Source organism: Hyperolius riggenbachi, chromosome 1, assembly GCF_040937935.1.
Source record: "Hyperolius riggenbachi isolate aHypRig1 chromosome 1, aHypRig1.pri, whole genome shotgun sequence".
NCBI classification, from domain to species: Eukaryota; Metazoa; Chordata; class Amphibia; order Anura; family Hyperoliidae; genus Hyperolius; species Hyperolius riggenbachi.
In genome coordinates, this window is record NC_090646.1 from 14397839 (window position 1) to 14412795 (window position 14957).

The following is a 14957-nucleotide window of genomic DNA, read 5'->3' on the forward strand; positions in this document are numbered from 1 at the left end:
GACCCATAACTAAGTAACCTCACACATGCCCTCTCATGCATTCACACCTCGACCATATACAGGATAGTTGCTATCTGGATATCTCCCAGTAAACCTGGGCGGGCTGGGCAGGGGGGGTCAATCTTACCTGTCTGACGTCTTCTTCGGTCCATCCCTCGGTGCCTCCCACGATGCGGTCCACACGCATCACGTGACTACAAACACTTCCTCCTTTAACCCGGAAGGAGGAAGTGTTTGTAGTCACGTGACCGCTGTGTTGACCGCATCGTGGCAAGCGGCAGGGACGGACGAAGAAGACGTCAGACAGGTAAGATTGACCCGCCCGAAATTGTGAATTTAGATGCAAAATTATATCTATCCAAATTTTTGCAAATCACTACTCCAGGGGACTCACTTCTTCACTAGCGTGTCAGACTCCCCCCACACAGACAGCAAAACATCAAAATGGACTTCCACACACTCATGCAAATCCTCATACAAAAATCATGCTGCAATCAATGCTGTCTCCCTACAGCTAAGTTAAAAGCTGGGATCTTCATTACAAGAATAAAGTCTCTTAAAGGTCAGAGTTAGGACACATACGACACTGGGCTACCTCAACACGATGTATGTGACTACACAAGATAATTTATTCTTGTAACAAAGATCACAGTTTTTAACTTAGCTGTAGGGACAGCACTGATTGCTGCATGATTTTGTAAATAGATTCACATGAGGATTTGCACGAGTGTGCGGAAGTTCATGTTGATGTTTTGCTGTTTTGCTTGCCACACCCCTTCCAGCTCCTCCCCATTACATCTACAAGTGTTTAAATGTCCTAGCTCAAGGTGAGGAGCCTGGATTTTGTCTTTTTTAAATGTTATTTGATCCCACACAGAAATAGGAACACCCCACAACTTGAATTAAAAGACAACTGAAGTGAGTGGTATATGGAGGCTGCCATATTGTATTTCCTGTTAAACAATACCAGTTGCCTGTCAGCCCTGCTGAGCTATTTGGCTGCAGTAGTGTCTAAATCACACCAGAAGCAAGCATGCAGCTAATCTTGTCAGATCTGACAATGATGGAAGAAACACCTGTTCTGCTGCATGCTTGTTCAGGGGCTATGGCTAAAAATATTAAAGGCAGAGGATCAGCAGGACTGCCAGGCAACTGTTATTTCTCAGAAGGAAATACATATGGCAGCCTCTATATACTTTTCACTACAGTTGTCCTTTAAAACTTAAAGAGACAGTGAAGCAGAAAAAAAATATGATATAAGGATTTGTATGTGTAGTACAGGTAAGAAATAAAACATTAGGAGCAGAGACATAAGTCTAATATTGTTTCCAGTACAGGAAGAGTTAAGAAACTCTAGTTGTTATCTCTGCAAAAGTGCCATTGAGCTCCACGACTTTCAAAGTCGCAGAGAGCTCTGTCTTCTGAAGCTTCTTACCTCAAGTGTCTGGCACTGTATTTTATTTTTCTCTGCAGAGGACAGGTCAATAGTTCACTGGCCTGCTCTGTAAAATAATTTAGAATGCTGAGTAGTGTGCAAACTGCAAGTAGTCGAGAATGATGCAATGTTATAATAAAAATATGAGAATATTTTATTTTCTACTAATGTTTTAGTAATTATCCGTAATAACCAAGCAATTCATTATATCATCATTCTTTTTTAGCGCTTGAGTGTCTCTTTAATCAATGCAAAGCATGGTGTGGATATAATTCTTGCAGAAGCACATCTCCACTATAGAGTTATTGATCAAATGTGGTAAGCAAAAGCAATGCAGCACAGCTTGACAAAAGTCAAGCACACGAAGCGGTGTGGAGGACGGTGGGCAGCAGGCAAGAAGCAGGAAGCAAGAAGAGTGAAGGCTGAGGTGGAGCAAAGTGAAGAGCGGTGGCAGCATGGTCAGATCAGGCAGGCTCTAGCATCCAGCAAGTATGTATCACGGCATGGGGACATAATTCTCTGGACTTCCAGCTTCTTCAGTTGGGGTGGTTACAGCCCTACAGACTCATTCAGTCATTTATGCGGTGCTCAACCGCTGTACCACCAGACCCACCCCTCCACTCCTGGCTGGGGGGCTGGGCCAAACGGGCAGGAGAGCAGACAACAAAGGTGCCAGCCCACCCATCCATCCAGCACACAGCTCAGCTAGAGCCACAGGGGGAAGCGATCGGAGAGTGTGTGTGAGGGTTAGAAAAAGTGGGCAGAGCTAACACCAGCCAAATACATAATCAAGCAACGCGGGGTCATAAGTGGGTGGAGACAAATACAAATTTTACTGGGGAAATGTAAACAGCAGCCATTCTTACACTGTTAATGGTAGGGTTCTCAAACTTTGCACAGTTGGTCATTGGGTGACTGAGATTAATATTCAGAAGGGGAAATATTTAATTGCTGCCATTCTTGCACTTTTAATAGCACAAGCCTCAAACCTGGTACAGTTGGTCATTGGGTGACTGGGGTTCAAATTCAGAAAAAGGGGTGGGGCCACAAACAGCCAATCAGATTTGTTTCATTACAATGAAAATTTTTTATGCCAAAGACCGCAAAGCACACAAACTTGGTCATTGAGTAATTGTGCATTCGGGGTTAGAAAGGCAGCCACAGCCAACACCAGCCAAATACATACCCGAGCAATTTCGGGACATCAGTGGGTGGAGACAAATACAAATTTCACTGGGAAAATGTAAACTGCAGCCATTCTTACACTGTTAATGGCAGGGTTCTCAAACTTTGCACAGTTGGTTACTGGGTGACTGGGATTAATATTCAGAACAATAGGTGGGGCCTACAAAAGCCACTCAAAATTGAACTATTGATTTTCAAGGGGAATATTTAATTGCTGCCATTCTTGCACTGGTAATGGCACAAGACTCAGATCTGGTACAGTTGGTCTTTGGATGACTGGGGTTCAAATTCAGAAAAGGGGGTGGAGCCACAAACAGCCAATCAGATTTGTTTCATTTCAATGCAAATTATTGATGCCAAAGACCGCAAAGCTCACAAGGGTCGGAAAAAGTGGGCACAGCCAACACCAGCCAAATACATAAGCGGTCAATGCCGGGTCATCAGCTAGTGGTTAATAAATAAGATCCTGTGTGTCCACCTTCCTGCGTGCTCAAAAGTAGGGCTCCAGAAATTCATGAAAGAATGGTCTTAATATTTTTTAGTTTAGTTTTCTCCACTTTTAAGATTCTGATCACCACAGTGATATTTTCACTTTTTTAAAAGTAGGAGGAGATTTTGCTCTAACAGGCTGCAAAGAAACCACCAGTGAATATATAGGTTTATGTTATTCTTTCTATACCTACAAGCAAATGTTCAGACTAGAAAGCTACTGATCATTCTGAATGTTTGTCAGCGCTTTTTCTGGCAAATACCTTTTTTCCTCCTTTATAAATAACCTCATATTATTTGTCTGCTGGCTCATATTCCACTTACAGACACAGCTTCTGCTTATAAGTCACAATTTATTATGACTTGACTAGGGGGTGATGAAACACAATCTGGTAAAAATCTTGATCACAGACTTAAAGGACTTCCGAGGCCAAAATGAAGAAAATGACACTATACCTTTTTATTAGCAGAATCCACGGAGGACGCCCTGCGCCTCCCCCGCTCCATTCCGCCATCAATGCAGGCCTTTCCGTTCCCCCAGGGCATGGCCCGACCCCACCGAATGGGTCGCATCGATTCCACCTCTAAGATGGACGCCGGCCTGATCTGCGGCTGCGCAGTACGCTTTGGCGCAAGTGTGACTGTGCCTTTAGCCCACCTCCCGCTGCGTAGTGGGTCTCGGCATGCTCCCCAAGTGTAGGTCGGGCACGCTCACATCACTGCGCAGTCACACTCGCGGCAAAGCATACTGCGCAGCCGCGGATCAAGGCGGCGGCCATCTTAGAGGTGGAATCGATGCGACCTGTACGGTGGGGTCGGGCCATGCCCTGGAGGAATGGAAAAGCCTGCATTGACAGCGGAACGGAGCGGGGGATGCGCAGGACGTCCTCCGTGGATTCTGCTAATAAAAAGGTATAGTGTAATTTTCTTCATTTTGGCCTCGGAAGTCCTTTAAGAAAGAAAAATGCTGTATGTGCATGGGCACAGCACAAAAATATTTAAAAAAAAAAAGGGTTTCTTGGCCATACTAGACAGCTTTATGCTTCTCGTGATGCTACAGTGATCACCAACCAACAGCTTTTTAGTAATGCTGCTTTTTTAAAAAAATAAATAAAAATAAGTATGAAGCATTTTGGACCTGCGCTGTCCCCCATTCCTTAGGCCTTACTAGCCCCTGAATCCACTATACTGGTGAGGTAGCCAAAGAGTCTTAGCTCATTAGCATCAAAGCTCCACCCCCTGCCCAATAAGAACTTGCATCATTCACTGAAAGTGATCTCCACCTACGTGTGCCTCCAAAAATGGTGGTGGCATGAATCTAGTGTCTATAGACAGATACACTGTGTGCTGGATTGCTAACACCAGCAAATGTATATTATGTAATACCATCAATTGAATGGTTTTCAAATTTATCAGAGATGCAAATTAATATTAACGTTTTTGTTTTTTCAATTTAAATTTCAGCAATCCTACAGTTTCTGCATGCACTATTTTTCAGAAAATTAGATGTATGGAAAATAAATCTACATCCAAATTTCTTCTTGATTGCTGACTAGCTAACACATGTATATTTTACATTATATACACAACTCTCAAATTAAGGGTTTCACTTTTGTTGTAAGCTGAAACTTAAGTTTCTGTATGTCACAACCAAGTTTTTATTTCCAGAAAAATTGGAAGCAAAAAGATATTTATCACTTTATGATTCCATTGTTCTCATTATTTCTTTGGATATCAGAAGATGTATTTTCTTAACCGAACAGTAATTACAGAGTTCATAATAACTGGTTTTATAAATATCCACAAGTTAAGAGTTACCCTGTTCACTTTCCTGTTTATAATGTATGTAGCCATTTGTATCAAGAACATTTTGATTGTCAGTTTGGTGTGCATTGTTAAGCACCTTCAGAAGCCCATGTACTTCTTTCTAAGCAATCTCTCATTGTGCGATGTGTTGATATCTACCAACGTTGTACCAGGATGGCTACACATGCTATGGACAGAAAGAGGAAACATAACTAGCTCTGTCTGTATTCTTCAATACTATATATATGGCTCTCTAGCAGCAACAGAATGTCTGCTTTTGACGGTTATGTCTTATGATCGGTATTTAGCCATTTGCAAACCTTTAGCTTATACATCTCTTATGACTTCCAGGCTGTGCCATAACCTCATAATTTTCTTCTGGGCAGCTGGGTTTATGCCACCAATTCCAATTGCCGCTTACTTGTCCAAGATGCAGTTCTGCCACCTCAACACCATAGACCATATATTCTGTGATGTGGTTCCATTGTTGGAGCTGGCCTGCTCTGATGTATCTATCCCGAAGCTCTTGGTATATTCTCTTTCATCTCTTTTTACGTTCTTTCCATTCCTCTTGATTCTTGCCTCTTACATTTTCATAATTGGAGCAATCCTTAAAATAAAGTCCAGCAAAGGGAGACAGAAGGCCTTCTCAACATGCAGCTCCCACCTGGTTGTGGTGTCCTTGTACTATGGAACCTTGTTTATTATGTATGGTGTCCCTTCTGAGAGACAGTCTCTAAATATTAACAAAATGTTATCTCTATTATATATTGTAGTAACCCCGTTCCTGAACCCCATCATATATTCCCTAAAAAACCAAGAGATAGCAAAAGCTGTGGCCAAACTTATAAGGTTACTTCTTCAAAACATAAATGCTGTATGGTTTATCCAAAGAAAACATCAAGTAGCTTTAAACAGATAGCTTTATACGTAGTGTTGCTATTCGAATTCGGGACCACAAGGACCAAACAGCCGCATTCAGGACCATTTCAGCACTGGTCAGCAGGATGGTGTGTGCTTCATTTAGCTCTGATACTTCCTGATTCCAAGATGGAGGAAGGAAGTATCAAAGTTAAATGGAACAAAGCCATTCCTGCTGTCCAGTGCTGAAATGGTTTTCTTTGAAACACATTGGCCCATATGCAATTCACTTTTTCACCTGAGTTTTCTCCTAGGAGATAATTTTTCATCTTCTATTTAAAACAACTTTCCAGCACTTTTCAACTAAAAAAGTACCAAATAGTAATTGAAAAAGTACTATCAAAATTATTTTGAGTATTCTCTTGCTTGCTGATAGCTTAAAATGAATTTTATTGACAAATTTAAAAATATCACCTAGGAGAAAACTCAGGTGAAAAAGTGAATTGCATATGGCCCATTGTCTTTCCAACAGTTACATTTTTGGTATTTTATTTTTCTTGAATATAAATGGTTACAAATGTAAGTCACGTGGACCAAGTATCGTAATGGACCAGAGTACAACTGTTCCTCGCCATATGCTGCTATTTATATACATGGATGATTGACAGTCCTGCCTAAGCACCGTGTGGACACACTTTTGGATTTTTTTACTTTCTATTTGATTTTGCAAATGAATATATGCAGATAACAACAGTAATTGCATACACATATAAGAAAACAAAAATGAGCATATTTGTTTAGACAAGTGTAAATAAAGTTGATCAGTGTTACAAAATATTTCACAGAAGACCAACTGTCACATCTCTCTAGTGATTATTTCAAGAAAAAGTCGTAGTTAAGAAGACAGCAGGGATTACAATGATGTACTAAGTAATCCAGTGCATTGAAATGGTTGAAATGGTGAACGCTAGATTTTACAACAATAACAATAACATTTCTACAGTGCTTTTCTCCCATTGGACTCAAAGCGCTTCGGCTCTCTCAGATTCAGTAATTGGTAGTAGGATGAAGTATTCACACAACAAAAGTTATATTCCTGCAAATGCCAAACTGAACAGGTGGGTTTTCAGTCTGGATTTAAACACGCCCAGGGATGGAGCTGTCCTGATCTGTTGAGGTAAGGAGTTCCATAATGTAGAAGCGGCATGACAGAAGGCTCTGGGACCAAATATTTCCAAGTGGACTCTGGGTATGACTAGATTATTAGAACCTGTGGATCTGAGAATGTGGGGATTGCTGCGCAGCTGCAACATATCTTTCATGTATCCAGGGCCCAGATTATGAAGTGATTTAAATGACAGTAGCCCGATCTTGAATAGGATCCTCCATTTTATAGGTAGACAGTGAAGGGAGTGCAGGACTGGCGTTATGTGGCAGTGATGGAGTTGGTTAATAGTCTGGCAGCAGTATTCTGTATCAGCTGTACAAGTCCTTTTTTGGAAGGCCAGTGTAGAGAGCATTACAATAGTCCAATCGGGATGCAATGAAGGCATGGACTAGAGTTGGCAGATCTTCTAGTGCACATGTGTCGAACTCCAGGCCTGGAGCGCCAGATCCATGCCAGTGTTTAGGATGGACTGAGAAAGAAAGGAATGTGTTCTACCTCATGGACCTGTTAAGAGTAGTTTGGTTACCTCTGCAGCGGGAAGCGGCGCGGCCGCCACTTCCGCGTCTGACGACACCGCGGCGCTTGCCGCGTCCTCATGAGCATCCCTCGCTCCTCCCGGCAGAACAGGTCTCTCTGCATTGCATCAGCGCAAGTCAGCACACGCGCACGCTAAGTGGCAGGACCTTTATGCACTGAGGAGGCGGGTCAGCTGACCTGTCGGTCAGCTGACATGAGTTCACTGGGTCTCACTGCTGATTGGTCAGGCAGCGCTGGGCAGGTGGTTTGGAATTGCCTGTCTGTATTTCAACCCAGGGATGTCAGTAGTTCATTGTCTGTTGTTGCTGAAACTTCGCAGTGAACGCTCTCAGACCTTAGTCAGATCCTTGTGTGCTTGAACCGGCAGGACCCCGGGGATTCACACTTAGCTTAGGATTATTATTACTATTGTATTTGATTATTACTGTGTAAGACCTTTTGCCTGTACCTCTGATTACTCTCTGCTTTACGATTTTGTACCTTTGCCAATCTGATCTGTTGCTGACTTCTGCCTGAATACTCACTCTGATTTAGCTTTACGATTCTGTAACTTTGCCACTTTGATCTGTTGCCGACCACTGCCTGAATACTCACTCCGATTCTTGCCTAACGATTCTGTACCTCTGACTGACCGATCTGTTACTGACTCTGCCTGTACGACCACTCTTTGTGAGGGATAGCCCATGTCGCTCCGGGCTATCACTCTCCAGTGCTTTTGTATATAACTGTGTACCCAATCACGTGTGATCACACTTTGAATAAAATACTGACTATTGTGCTGATAGAGCTCGATCTGATCATCAGATACATCACTGATCATTACAGGACCACACCTTTCCTGATTCAGACCCATCATTTCATTTGAGCTGTATAAAAAATGTGTGAGGATCTCGGCCCTCGTAGGACTCGTTTGACATCCCTGTTCTAGGGAGATGAGGTGCTTGATTTTGAGATGTTCTTCAGGTGAAAATAGGATGATTTCACCACAGCAGAAGCAGACATGTGAGAAATGTTATATAGGAAAGCATCTACTGGAAGAGGAGGACCTTCCCAAAATTAAAGAGTAGGGACACAAATGCTAAGACTGGGGCAGATTTTACAGAACAGTGCTATACCTATGTGTGTCTGAATTGGGATATTGTGAGTGAGGGACCTCAATTATTTTGAATGGCTGTGGATCGCCACCAGCAGTGTTCCATATCTGTTTCTAAAGATCCACAACAAAAGCACTGAGGTTTGAGAATGGACTCCATTTTAGCTAGTTTTTTAGGTCTCACGTTCCATTCATAAAATATAATAATAATAATAATAATAATGGTGTAATTTGTAGAAAGATTTTCTCCTGCCGGACTCAGAGCCCTTCAGAGCTTCGGCCACTACAGGCTTCCTCAGTGGACTACTTTAGGAGCATTAGAACCCTAGCCTAAAGGACTTCTTATGGTCCATAGGGGACCTATGTCAAAGGTGGTAGCTTTAACCAGTACACTATCCAGCAGTGTTGCTTGCGAATTTCTGTTTTCACATCGAAAATCCCGTTTTCGATTTTGGCGAATTTTTTAGAAAATTTTTAGAAATATTTGCGTTTTCGACCAGCATCGAAAATTGAAGAAACTTCGATGTATGCGGACGCTTATGCCCTTATGCGGAAAAATGTCCGCAATAATCCACAAGCAACTTCGCTGTATGCGTCACGCTTATGCCCTCATGCGGAAAAATGGCCGCAATAATCCGCAAGCAACTTCGCTGTATGCGGACACTTATGCCCTTATGCGGAAAAATGTCCGCAATAATCCGCTAATACATGCGTGGCGAAGCTTCGCATAGCGGTACTACGACTACGCGGAAATACGTACGCAATGAACTACAAAATTGACGCGAAAATAATGGGCATTATGTGAAAATGAACGCCAAAATATTAGATCGAAAATTCGCCTGTCGATGCGGAATTAGGTGAAAATTCTGAGAAAATCATTTTTGCATTTTCGCTCATCACTGCTATCCAGTTGCCCTCATCTTATAAGGTTTCTCTTGTATGATTGTGTTACTTGAGATTTTATACATATTTCAAAAGACTGCATCACAATATTCATTGTAGTCTATAGATAGAACTGAGACCCATTTTTTAATATGTGGAATGGAGTTAGCGAGTGAGTCATACTATAGAATGAAATATAAGTGTAGTAAGAGGCCTGGTCTCTCCGAACCAAGACAAACTCCTTTTCTATTGGGGATAGTATCCACATGGGGATGCATTAAAGAGGAAATGTGACTAAGGATTGAGCTTCATGGCAATAAGTAGTTGATACCCCCTTTACCATGAGAAATGTTTACCTTCTCTAGGATAGATCATGGGGGGGGGGGGGCTGTACGGCTGATATTGTGGTAAAACCCCTCCCACAGTGTGATGTCAAGACCATGGTGCTGACAGTTTGCTCTCTGTGAACCTTGCTGCATTGTGGGAAATAACCAATGGCAAGCAAGTAATCTCCCTCTGTTCTTAAAACTCTCAATAAATGAAACTTCCACAAATAACACTTAGCAGGACTTAACCACTTCAGGACCGGCCGCCTAACCCCCCTTAAGGACCAGGGCAATTTGCATGGGGGGGGCGGTTTCGGAGGTCGGGCGGTCGTATCCAGTCTGTGGCTGGCTGTGCATGGTGTCCCCCATGGAGGCAGGTGTCCCCCCTTGTAGCTGGCAGCCATCACTCACCTTCCAGGCTCCAGCTACGAGCCGAAGTAGCGACCTCTCCTCCAGCTGGCATCTTCGCTCCAAATGACGCTCAGGTCCAGGTCGCAGCTTGATGACATCATCAAGCCGGGACCCATCGCTGACGTCATACGGAGCAGAGATGCCGGCCAGAGCAGGGGGGGCGCCAATCGTCGATGGAACGGCACAGAGGTGAGTGGATCCTCTTCTTTTCCCCCCTACCGCCACAGCTGTCAAAGTGATCACTATGATCCCATGGCGATCGTAGTGATCACGTGATCAGCAGCCATACGCGATGGCTGCTGATCACTGAGTGGAGATGCCAGCTGTCATATGACAGCTTAATCTCCCCTCTCGGGTGCGCATGATCGTGTCGGGACGGTTTGTTAGCGCGGACGTTGAATCAACGTCCGGTCAGAAAGGTAGCACCACCTGCTGAATGTTGATTCAACGTCCGAGGTCCGCAAAAGGTTAAAGAGGCTCAGAGATGAATAATACTAAAGCTCTGATACTTACCCGGGGCACCCTCCTGCCCCATAAACACGTCGAAGTCCCACGCCGTCCTCCCGCAGATAATAATTATGTATAATTGATTTAGTCAATTTTTGCCCATTGTAAAATCTTTCCTTTCCCTGATTTACATTCTGACATTTATCACATGGTGACATCTTTACTGCTGGCAGGTGATGTCACAGGAAGGAGATGCTGCTTGCATTTTTGGCAGCTGGAAACAGCCATAAACAGCTGTTATTTCCCACAATGCAACAAGGCTCCCACAGTGTGATGTCAGAACCATGGTCCTGCCATCACCCTGTGGGAGGGGTTTCAGTTCACCACAATATCAGCCATACAGAGCCCCCTGATGATCTGTTTGTGAAAAGGAATAGATTTCTTATGGGAAAGTGGGTGTCATCTACTGATTGGGATGAAGTTCAATTCTTGGTTACGGTTTCTCTTTCAGATGTTGCCACCTGTAATACATTTAAGAATGTAAATCCAGGTGAAGAAAGATTTTACAATGGATACTGAGTAAATAATGTATAAATAAATATTATAAAAAAGTATACATTCTATTTATTATGTAATTTTTACTACAGTTGACCTTTTAGTAACCCCACCCGCATTCTAATGTGAGATTATGCCAGGAGCTGCCTCGATACACATAACAAATCCCCTGCCCCACCAGGAACCTTAACACCATGGACCACTTGTATAAAAGGCTACTCGCTGAGCTGCCCTAGGTAACTATGACCACTGCCTAATCCACCTGATTTCCACCTACGGAAGGCACCCTGAAACCACCAAGCCGATTGTCAGGACTGTCAAAAAGGGGGCAGAGAAGGCTAAGCTGCAACTTCAAGCCTGCTTCAGCAGCACTGACTGGTCAGTCCTGGAGGCACCCTGCCTGGAGGAATGGACTGAGAATGGACTGTATGTCCTGGTTATAAAAAAAAAAGTTTAAATGATGTCCCTAGTACAATGTATGATGACAATATTTTATTTGATAATAAAGTTTATTTTTTCTGTTTTTTGTTTTTCTTTGTACTGTATCAATAATTACATGCCCTTATATGCATAAATCTTACTAATATAATAAATGGGAAAGTTCGGATGTTTGGATGTTTGTTACTCGATCACGCAAAAATGGCTGAACGGATTTGAATGAAATTTGGCACACACATAGTACATTACCTGGAATAAAGTATAGGATACTTTTTATTCCCATAACCAAAAAGGGGGCGGAGACAAATACAGATTTCACTGGGAAATGTAAACTGCAGCCATTCTTACACTGTTAATGGCAGGGTTCTCAAACTTTGCACAATTGGTCCCTGGGTGACTGGGATTAATATTCAGAAAGGTGGGAGGAGCCTACAAAAGCCAATCATAATTCACCTATTGATTTTCAAGGGGAGTATTTACATTGCTGCCATTCTTGCACTGTTAATGGCACAAGCCTCAAACTAGTTGGTACAGTTGATCATTGGGTGACTGGGGTTCAATTTGAGAAAGGGGGTGGAGCCACAAACAGCCAATTACATTTGTTTCATTCCAATGCAAATTATTGATGACAAACACCTCAAAGTTCACAAACTTGGTCATTGAGTAATTGAGTAATTGTGTGTGAGGGTTAGAAAAGTGGGCACAGCCAACACCAGCCAAATACATAAGCGGGCAACACGGGGTCATAAGTGGGCAGAGACCAATACAAATTTTACTGGGAAAATGTAAACTGCAGCCATTCTTACACTGTTAATTGTAGGGTTCTCAAACTTTGCACAGTTGGTCACTGGGTGACTGGGATTAATATTCAGAAACGTAGGTGGAGCCTACAAAAGCCAATCAAAAATTACCTATTGATTTTTCAGGGGAATATTTCATTGCTGCCATTCTTGCACTGTTAATGGCACAAGCCTCAAACCTGCTACAGTTAATCATTGGGTGACTGGGGTTTAAATTGATAAAAGGGGGTGGAGCCACCAACAGACAATCTTATTTGTTTCATTTTAATGCAGGGTGTGGATGCCAAAAACCGCAAAGCTCACAAACTTGGTCATTGAGTAATTGAGTAATTGTGTGTTAGGGTTAGGAAAAGTGGGCGCAGCCTTCACCAGCCAAATACATAATCGGGCAATACCGGGTCATCAGTGGGCGGAGACAAATACACATTTCACTGAGAAAATGTAAACTGCAGCCATTCTTACACTGTTAATGGTAGGGTTCTCAAACTTTGCACAGTTGGTCACTGGGTGACTGGGATTAATATTCAGAAAAGTGGGTGGAGCCTAAAAAAGACAATCAAAGTTTACCTATTGATTTTCAAGGGGAATATGTAATTGCTGCCATTCTTGCACTGTTAATGGCACAAGCCATAAACCTGGTACAGTTGGTCATTGGGTGACTGGGCTTCAAATTTAGACAAAGGGGTGGAGCCACAAACAGCCAATCAGATTTGTTTAATCTGAATGCAATTTATTGATGCCAAAGACCACAAAGCGCACAAACTTGGTCATTGAGTAATTGTGTGTTAGGGTTAGAAAAAGTAGGCAGAGCCAACACCAGCCAAATACATACCTGAACAATGTCAGGAAATCAGTGGGTGGAGAAAAATACAAATTTCACTGGGAAAATGTAAACTGCAGCCATTCTTACACTGTTAATGGTAGGGTTCTCAAACTTTGCTCAGTTGGTCACTGGGTGACTGGGATTAATATTCAGAAAGGTGGGTGGAGCGTACAAACGCCAATCAAAATCCACCTATTGAATTTTAAGGGGAATATTTAATTGCTGCCATTCTTGCACTGTTAATGGCCCAAGCCTCTTGCACTGTTAATCACCTGTACCTGGTACACTTGGCCATTGGGCAATTTGGGTTCAAATTCAGAAAAGGGGTGGAGCCGCAGCCAATCAAATGTATTTTATTTCAATGCAAATTATTGATGCCAAAGACCGCAAAGCTCACATACTTGGTCATTAAGTAATTAAGTAATTGTGTGTTAGGGTTAGGAAAAGGGGGCAGGGCCAACACCAGCCAAATACATACCCGGGCAACGCCGGGCATCCAGCTATATAATAAATGGGAAAGTTCGGATGTTTGGATGTTTGGATATTTGTTACTCGATCACGCTAAAACGGCTGAACGGATTTGAATGAAATTTGGCACACACATAGTACATTACCTGGAATAAAGTATAGGATACTTTTTATTCCCATAACCAAAAAGGGGGCGGAGACAAATACAAATTTCACTGGAACATGTAAACTGCAGCCATTCTTACACTGTTAATGGTAGGGTTCTCAAACTTTGCACAGTTGGTCGATGGGTGACTGGGATTAATATTCAGAAAGGTGGGTGGAGTCTATAAAAGCCAATCAAAATTAACCTATTGATTTTCAAGGGGAATATGTTATTGCTGTCATTCTTGCACTGTTAATGGCACAAGCCTCAAACTGGTACAGTTGATCATTGGGTGACTAGGGTTCAATGTCAGAAAGGGGGTGGAGCCACAAACAGCCAATTAGATTTGTTTCATTTCAATGCAAATAATTGATGCCAAACACCGCAAAGCTCACAAACTTGGTAATTGAGTAATTGATTAATTGTGCGTTAGGGTTAGAAAAGTGGGCACAGCCAACACCAGCCAAATACATAAGCGGGCAACGCCGACTCATAAGTGGGCGGAGACAACTACAAATTTTACTGGGAAAATGTAAGCAGCAGCCATTCTCACACTGTTAATGGTGGGGTTCTCAAACGTTACACAGTTGGTTACGGGGTGACTGGGGTTCAGAAAAGTGGGTGGAGCCTACAAAAGGCAATCAAAAATTACCTATTGATTTTTCAGGGTAATATTTCATTGCTGCCATTCTTGCACTGTTAATGGCACAAGCCTCAAACCTGGTACAGTTGATCATTGCGTGACTGGGGTTTACATTCATAAAACAGGGTGGAGCCACACACAGCCAATATGATTTGTTTCATTTTAATGCAGGTTATTGATGCAAAAGACCGCAAAGCTCACAAACTTGGTCATTGAGTAATTGATTAATTGTGTGTTAGGATTAGGAAAAGTGGGCTCAGCCAGCACCTGCAAAACACATAATCGGGCAATGCCGGGTCATCAGTAGGCGGAGACAAATGCAAATTTCACTGAGAAAATGTAAACTGCAGCAATTCTTACACTTTTAATGGTAGGGTTCTCAAACTTTGCACAATTGGTCACTGGGTGACTGGGATTAATATTCAGAGAAGTGGGAGGAGCCTAC